Source organism: Tiliqua scincoides, chromosome 7, assembly GCF_035046505.1.
Source record: "Tiliqua scincoides isolate rTilSci1 chromosome 7, rTilSci1.hap2, whole genome shotgun sequence".
In the NCBI taxonomy this organism is placed as follows: Eukaryota; Metazoa; Chordata; class Lepidosauria; order Squamata; family Scincidae; genus Tiliqua; species Tiliqua scincoides.
Genome location: NC_089827.1, coordinates 72,663,528 through 72,672,372, shown reverse-complemented (window position 1 = coordinate 72,672,372; position 8,845 = coordinate 72,663,528). Strand labels below are relative to the sequence as shown.

Sequence of the window (8,845 nt, the reverse complement as noted above, 5' to 3'; positions counted from 1 at the left end):
GGAACATCCCAATATCAAGCAGTGGCATAGCTAGAGGGGGTGCAAAGCACTCAGACCACAATCCTAACCCACTTCCCAGCACTGACATAAGGGCAAAGCAACTCCGAGGTAAGGGAACAAACATTGCCTTACCTTGAGGAGACCTCCATGACTGCTCCCCAACTGCAGGATGCAGCATATGCCCCACTGGCACAGCTATGCCAGTGCTGGAAAGTTGGTTATGACTGCACCCTTAATTTTGCAGGGAGCCTCACTGAACCGTGCAAGGGACCTCTTCCCTTCAGAGCCGTTCTGGCCACAAGAACAAAATGGAGGCGTTCACCTGGAATGGCTCCAAAGGGGAGGGAGAGGGGCCACTTGCACGGTGCGCTGAGATTTCCTGCAAAATGTAGTGCTTTGCACCCCCTCTAGCTATGCCACTGGTACCAAAGCTAAACGTTGCATTGAAAAGTACCCTGAGAATCTCTGTTTTCAGTCTTTCTATTCACTTCCTGTTTTCTGTGGCTTCGCTAAGTTCACTCAGGCACTCCACTTGTGATCTGATGAACAAGGAGGAACGGCTTGAGCTGTTGCACAGAACGTTTCTGCCAGAGGGCAACTAGCAGAAGTGCTGCTTAAGGTCTGAGACTGACGCCATGAATAAACAGTGAGAGGTACTACTGGGACAAGAGCGAGCATTGAAGACGTTGGATATCTACACTAACACAGTATTATAGCTTAATGAATAATCTAGTTAAGTAATGCACTGTGAGTCAAGGGGAGCAAATGTGATTTTGAGTGGCTCCTGTTTGCAGAATTCCAAAAGGTCCTTGCCTACTGTAGTCAGGTTCAGTTCTCAGGCCCAACCCCTGGGGTGGTACTGGGGAGAGCAAGAGAAAGGGAAGAGGGATAGGATATGGCTGCACAGCAGTACTGCTAATCCTACCCCTGTTCTTCTTCACTCCCACCCTCTTCCCTCCCCTGAAACAAATTGTTCTTCCTGCTCCTTCCACCACCCACCCTCACCTCCTACTCATCTGGCACGAGTGGACGCTGGTCTCACTGTGTGGCTGCCATCAATTGCGCTGGTGGCCTCGTTGCGCTTGCTGACCGTGTCGCTGAGCATGATAGCATTGCACAACACATGCTACATCCAGATGCTTCTGTCTGGATCCTGGTACTTCTGCAGTGGAACACGCTTTTTGCCAGTGGGGCAGTTCACAAAGGATTGGGCTGTTAGACTTCAATTTTATACATACTTACTTGGGAGCAGGCCCCAAACTCAGTGGGATGTACTTCTGAATAGACATGCATAGATTTGAAGGTGGGTTTTCAGAAAGGATGCGAAGGTTGTGAGTGTGGGGAGTCACAACACAATGATTGTCCACTGCTTGTGGTTATTATAAGGGGACTAGAGAAGGGGACCAGGAATGGAAATACAGTATAGTGCTTTCCTCACTGAAAAAGGCACAACACTCTGTTCCCCTATTGCTCCAACATAACGAGAGTTTTGCTCTCCAAAGTTCACGGTTAAGTTTGATGCCAACGCACGTATCAGCTTTCCTGATAATGTCAATGGATGGGATTTTTTTTCAAGTCTTGGCGTCGCAAAACCCAGACTTTCTCTTCCTGATTTTATCCAGTGAGCGCCTGATAGCAATCTGATCGGAATCATCAGGAGTCAATTAGAAAATAAGAGCTCTGAAGAATTCCTCCTTCCTTCAAGACTTCTACTTTTTCATAAAGCGGCTGACAAAGCAGTGGAGAACTTTCCATTTGGGCAGGTTGGGGTGTGGGGCAATCAAGTGTTGTCAACCATGTGGTGATTGTTTCAAGGCTCAGGGATGAATAATCTTACTTATGTTTCTAGATGCTTAAAGGTTCCTTTTAGCCAGTCAACCAGCAATTTCAGTCAGTATTTTTCCTACGTCACAGGAGTTCTTTCTTAGGTGGTCTCCTGCATGTGGTTTGTCTTAATAGCAGCCTGTGTTGCCCTCCTGAATTGGGACTAATGTGGACTCTTTTATCAATATTAGCACTTTGTCTGAGATTCGGTTTGTAGTCAGAAACTTGCCATTTTGGGAAGACAAAAAGGTTTGTTGGGGAAGAAGTCTCTCCCACATCTTCCATGCTTCTATGCATTTTTCACACCTTTTAACAGCCATTGTTTCCCTGATCTGCTGCAGCTTCAGCACTTCCTTCTTCTGCTGGTATTTCTTCTACTTGAAAGGGATTCATGCAATCGTAGCCAACCAAAGGACAATGTCAAGAATTTGATAGAATCATGGAAGTCACCCACAATGCCATCCAGTCCAACCTGTAGCAGGAAATCCTCCTAGAGTAGCGTTTCTCAACCAGTGATACAGGTACCATAAGTGGTACTTGAGGTGATGTCTGGTGGTACTTTCCCCTGGACACCTGCTGCCTGGCAGCAAGACCAGGAACGCGACACAACAAACAGCAGTAGGAGGCTCAGTGAGCAGAGCTCCAAAGCATACTTTTCGGTACTCAAAAAACCCCTCCCATCCACCCTGAGCCTCTTACTGGTGTTTGTCATGTCGTACTGGCCTCCCAACCCAGAAATAACTGGTGATGATGGCATCACCAGTTACTTCCGGTGGTACTTCGAATAGGTGAGCCATGTGAAGTGGTACAGCAGAGGGCAAACATTGAGAAACACTGTCCTGGAGCGTCTCCAGCAAGTGTCTGTCCAGCCTCTGCTTGAAGATCTTGAATAAGGGAGAATTCACCACCACCATCAGCAATCTGTTCCACTGCCAAACTACCCTTACTATCAGGAATTTCTTACTGATGTTCAACTGGACATCATGACGATGTCATGGCATGATGTGGTCAATCACGCTGGTACTAGGGAGAAGACAGAATGACTGTTTGGTATAGGAGAAACATCTTTATGAATCTAGGGGTGTACAAAGTTTTTGGCAGGAGGGCCACATCCTCTCTGACACTGGGTCGGGGGCCGGGGGGGGGGAAAGGATTAATTTACATTTAAAATTTGAATAAATTTACATAAGTTTACACAAATGAATATATTAAAGATGAACTTATATGAATGAAGGAAGGTCTTGCAATAGCTCAAGGCCTATAAAAGGCCCTGCACAAAGCAAGGCTGGCCTTTCCTTTGCTGCTGCTACTGCATTACAGATGTGAAACAACAAGCAGTGGAGGGAGCCCTCATCCCACAGCTCACATGAGAGGTCAAACAGTCACCCTCCACACTGAGGGCAGTTGCGTCTGGCCAGTGTGGGCTCCAACAAATCTCCGGAGGGCCAGAGGCTCATTGGAGACTGGGGGTTCCCTGAGGGCCGCATTGGGAGTCCTTGAGGGCTGCAAGTGGCCCCAGGGCCGGGGTTTGGGCACCCCTGATCTAATCTGAAAAGCCAGTGTTCATAAGTAACGTGAACAATATCTGAGTCAACCTTTTCCAGGTAACTTAGGGCACAATCCTAACCCACTTTGCAGCACCAAGTTAAGGGCAATGCAGCTCCAAGGTAAGGGAACAAACATTCCCTTACTTTGACGAGGCCTCTGTGAGTGCCCCCCAACTGCAGGATGCAGCACAAGTCCCATTGGCACATCTATGCCAGTGCTGGAAAGTGGGTTAGGATTTGGGCCTTGAGCACTCTACTCAGTGCCCCAGTATGCGTCATTGCCATACTTCCAAAAATCCACTGTTGACGCACTATTTTGCTGCTATCCTAATTTTGTCCTACCAAAAGGGAAATCCTTAATTGCAGAGAAGACCCAGAGAAGAGACAAATGCCTCTTTTTTGCTCCCATCACCTGGAATGGCTCCGAAGGGGAGGGGGAGAGGCTGCTTGCAAGGAGCATTCAGGTGTTTGTAAAACCTAGTGCTTTGCACCCCCTCTAGTTACACCACTGGCTGCCCGTCTCTGATCAGTTTGGGGGTACCATGAAAAGGCCACAGATTGTCAATTATTTCACGCGTTCTTATATATTTACACAATGTGGAATTCTTGGGCTGCTTTTGGGATGCTGTTCTCTTCAGCACGCTGTGCATTAAGGAACAGCAGGAAAGCCCAGGCCAGATTTCAGTCAGCAAATATAGCAATTTATATTGTTGGCATCCTTCAGTCTTGGAAGACTCTGGTATCGCGCTCTGAATAGTGGTCTGGAATGGAGTGTCCTCTCCAGTGTGCGAAGCCTGCGTAAAGTAGATATGGAGAATAGACTGTTTCCCATGCAGCAAATCCCCCCTCTCCACATTGCTGAAATGGTCCAATGGAAAGGCAGAGGCCAATACGGTTGGTTCCAGCGGCGTCGCAGGAGTTGCCAGAACGCGACTGTGTTCAGCCATGAACCGCCTCAGGGACTCCGGCTCCGGATTTTGCCTCGAGGTTGACTCCTGAAGCCTCTTCCATAACTGGATGTAGCCACAAGGCAGTGGAGGTTTGGGATCAGAGTTTCCCTTCTCTCAGATGAGCTGCCTTCCCAGGCTATCGAGTCCCATCTACCGTTTAGTCGCCGTTTAGAGAGGCCGTTTTGTCTCCTCTTAGTTAGTTAAGAGGCAGTTTAGTCGCCTCTTAGGACAAGTACAAACTGAGGGCCTATTCTTAACCCCAGCCCCCAGGGGATCTATAGCAATCTATCCATCAGCATATTCCCTTCCCTATAGAAGGAAGTATCTTTGTATCCTTGCCCTCTGCATTTTGCATGTTTCAGCCAGGTGGAAGAATTAATCTCTTCCTTATGGCTGGATGGAGATAAGAAACACCCTCCCATGAAGAAATATTTCTCTGCCAGTCTCTTTTGCTGACAGCCCATTTGGTGGGGACCCCCCTCGGTAGTTACTTCCAAAAACAGCATATTGCTCAGTACAGAAGTTGCAGGACTACTGATTAGAATTTTGCAAATGAGGGGGAGGGGCTGCTTTACAGTAGCAGTCAGGCACCTGAAACACTTAGGGCGCAATCCTAAAGCCTTATGTCAGTGCTTTCCGGCACTGGCATAGCCAATGGGACATGTGCTGCGTTCTGCAGTTGGGTGTCACTCACGGAGGCCTCCTCAAAATAAGGGAATGTTTGTTCCCTTACCTCGGAGCTGCATTGGCCTTATGTCAGTGCTGGAAAGCACTGACATAAGGGGTTAGGATTGCGCCCTCAGTCCCCCCCCCCCCCCGAACATCAGTGGCTGAACAAATATTCAACTAGGTCTGGAATCCTATACACACTTTCCTGGGATTAAGCCCCATTGAACACAATGAGACTTACCTCTGAATAGATGTGCATAGGATTGTGCTTTATGTCTCAGTTGCTCATTCTTGCCCATCAGAAGAAATAAAAAAACCATTTGTAAGCAAAGAACCAAAAAGAACAATATCAGAACAAACTCTTTCATGGAATACTCTCTATACTGTTTCTATTCCAATTCTTCATCATTTCCCCAAAATATTGCTTATATGCTAGCCTGGGAGGATGTACTTAGGCTGCAATCCTAAACACTCTTACTATAGATACACTAAAATCAGTAGAACTTACTTCTGAGTAAACCTGCTTAGGATCACACAGTGTTAGCATGACAAACTGCAGAAAATAACAAATAAGGTCTTATTCAGTATGATTGGTGTGCTTTCTTAGACCAGTGGTTCTGAAACTGGTGGGTCGCGTCCCACCAGTTCGTGTAACGCTTCCCCTGTCCCTTTAAGGGGCAAGGAAAGGGGAGGGGGGCAGCAACACGATCCCCAGGATAGTGTCACCAAGGGGGGCAAGGAAGGGTGCTTTGCACTTACTTCAAGAGGGCAGGGCTGCAGCAGGCTGCAGGAGGTGTGGGGAGCCCTGCACAGTGCTCCCCAAGGCTTGGAATATTCACTAAAAGTGGGCACAAAGCACTTCTGTTTTGCAGGACGTTTTGCAGGGTGCTTTGCACCCGCTTTGAGCGAATGTTCCAAGTCTCAGGGAGCGCTGTGCAGGGCTGCGCAGGGCTCCCCGCACCTCCTGCAGCCAGCTGCAGCCCTGCCTACATAATGTGAGTGCAAAGCACCCCCCGTTGCCCCTTCCCCGCAAGAACTTACTGAGGGAGTAAAGCTCCCATGAAGTTTGAGAACCTCTGCCTTAGACAGTTTCAGACAGCACAAACATTCTTGTTCGGTAATTTTTAACTGAGCTGGCATACGTATTTTTTATACTAGTTTTTGTTCCTATTATGGTTGGCAACCTTCAGTCTCGAAAGACTATGGTATAAGCCTACAGCACCCGGTATTCCCAGGCGGTCTCCCATCCAAGTACTAACCAGGCCTGATCCTGCTTAGCTTCCGAGATCAGACGAGATCGGGCATGTGCAAGGTAACAGTTGCTGTCATGGTCTCCAAACATTTTGGCCAGAGGGCTGCATCAAACAGCTGGTGAGCTGTTGAGGGCCAGAAAAATAATTTAAATACAAAATTTAAATAAAAAAATTAGAGATGGAACTTAGATGAGTGAATAAATGAATGAGTGGGCTCATTTATTCAACCTCTCTGACCCTCAGAACACCCTCCAGACACAATCAGAGCACGGTTCTGGTCATGTTCAGTTGAGTGGGCCAGAGGCTTTCAAAGGACAAGCCGTGGGCTGGATAGAGGTTTACCATGGGCCACATCTGGCCCCCAGACTGGGGTTTGGTTTGGAGACTCCTGCTGTATAGCATTAAAAATCCTCTCTCTGTCATTTTAGCAGCATGGCCTTTCCCAGTTTGAAGAGACACTTTGCCAGCAGTCTGAGGCTAAGAGGCAAAGAAGGAAGGCCCACAGCCAGGGAGACAGACCAGGGACAGACTGCACTTGCTCCCAGTGTGGAAGGGATTGTCAATCCCGGATTGGCCTTTTCAGCCACACTAGACGCTGTGCCAGAACCACCTTTCAGAGCGCGATACCATAGTCTTTCGAGACTGAAGGTTGCCAATACAAATTTGGTACATACTATAAACACATAAAGTTTAATAGATTTAGAAGGTTCCTCTTCTCTAAAGGATTCAGGTACCTTAAAGGATGCTCCAACATGAATGTTAAGAGGCTACAGTCACTTCAGAGCAGAATCTTTGAGATAAAATATTTCTGTGCTCAGCTGTCCAGCAGGTGGCGAGCCACTCTAACGCTCAGCTGACACCATAAAGAATCTCTCCTGGGGAGCAATAATTTAAGGAAAAGGAGCATGAGTCTTGTGGAATCTTGGAATCTAACAAATTTATTGTAGCATAAACTTCCATGCACCTGATGAAGTGGACTGTCATCCACAAAAACTTACACCACAATAAATTTGTTAGGCTTTAAGATGCCAAAAGCTGCTACAGCCTATCCCTGCTGGAAGTAATATACGGGTTTTTCATTTTTACTTACACAATTTAGAACCTTCTGTTATCTCTCCAAACATTCAGGAACAGACACTGGGGAGTCCTGATGCATGTGTGCTATATTTTTAGGAATGGGACCAACTCTTTCACGCTTTATAGATTTACTGAGAAGTGTTGGTCTAGCAAACACAATTACCATGACAAGTGTGAAGTGGGTCTCACGCTGCTCCAATAGCTGTGATGGATCACAACCAGGTTCCTTTGCAAATGACAGAATGATTTACTCTAATGGGTGTACAGGAGGACATGGTTGAAAACTTGCTATTAAAGTACACATTTAAATGGCCAAGAATAAACGCCAGCCTTGTTGGTGAGAGGTGAAAAGCGGTGTGCCCCAAGGATCTGACCTGGGACTGGTGCTTTTCAACCTCTTCATAAATGACCTGGAGACAGGGGTGAGCAGTGAGGTGGCAAAGTTTGCAGACAACACCAAACTTTGCCGAGTGGTGAAGACCAGAAGTGATTGTGAGGAGCTCCAAAAGGATCGCTCCAGACTGGCAGAATGGGCAGCAAAATGGCAGATGCGTTTCAAAGTCAGTAAGTGTAAAGTCATGCATATTGGGGCAAAAAAATCAAAACTTCACATTTAGGCTGATGGGTTCTGAGCTGTCTGTGACAGATCAGGAGAGAGATCTTGGGGTGGTGGTGGACAGGTCGATGAAAGTGTCAACCCAATGTGCGGCGGCAGTGAAGAAGGCCAATTCTATGCTTGGGATCATTAGAAAAGGTATTGAGAACAAAACAGCTACTATTATAATGCTGTTGTACAAATCGATGGTAAGGCCACACCTGGAGTATTGTGTCCAGTTCTGGTCGCCGCATCTCAAAAAAGACATAGTGGAAATGGAAAAGGTGCAAAAGAGAGCGACTAAGATGATTACTGGGCTGGGGCACCTTCCTTATGAGGAAAGGCTATGGCGTTTGGGTCTCTTCAGCCTAGAAAAGAGACGCCTGAGGGGGGACATGATTGAGACATACAAAATTATGCAGGGGATGGACAGAGTGGATAGGGAGATGCTCTTTACACTCTCACATAACACCAGAACCAGGGGACATCCACTAAAATTGAATGTTGGGAGAGTTAGGACAAAAGAAAATACTTCTTTACTCAGCGAGTGGTTGGTCTGTGCAACTCCTTGCCACAGGATGTGGTGATGGCGTCTGGCCTGGATGCCTTTAAAAGGGGATTGGACAAGTTTCTGGAGGAAAAATCCATTACGGGTTACAAGCCATGATGTGCATGTGCAACCTCCTGATTTTAGAAATGGGCTATGCCAGAATGCCAGATGCAAGGGAGGGCACCAGAATGAGGTCTCTTGTTATCTGGTGTGCTCCCTGGGGCATTTGTTGGGCTGCTGTGAGATACAGGAAGCTGGACTAGATGGGCCTATGGCCTGATCCAGTGGGGCTGTTCTTATGTTTTTATGCCTTGAACAGGTTGATTTTCTCGTATTCGAATTGCTTGGGACGGGAAGGTTTCTGGATTTTGGATTTGTCT

At 47.2% G+C, this 8,845-nt stretch overlaps 1 pseudogene; it reads right to left on the bottom strand.

Moving 5' to 3' along the window:
• Positions 1 to 6,200: 6,200 nt before the first annotated feature.
• On the bottom strand, positions 6,201 to 6,317 carry LOC136657933 (5S ribosomal RNA; annotated as a pseudogene).
• Between the last annotated feature and the right edge of the window lie 2,528 nt (positions 6,318 to 8,845).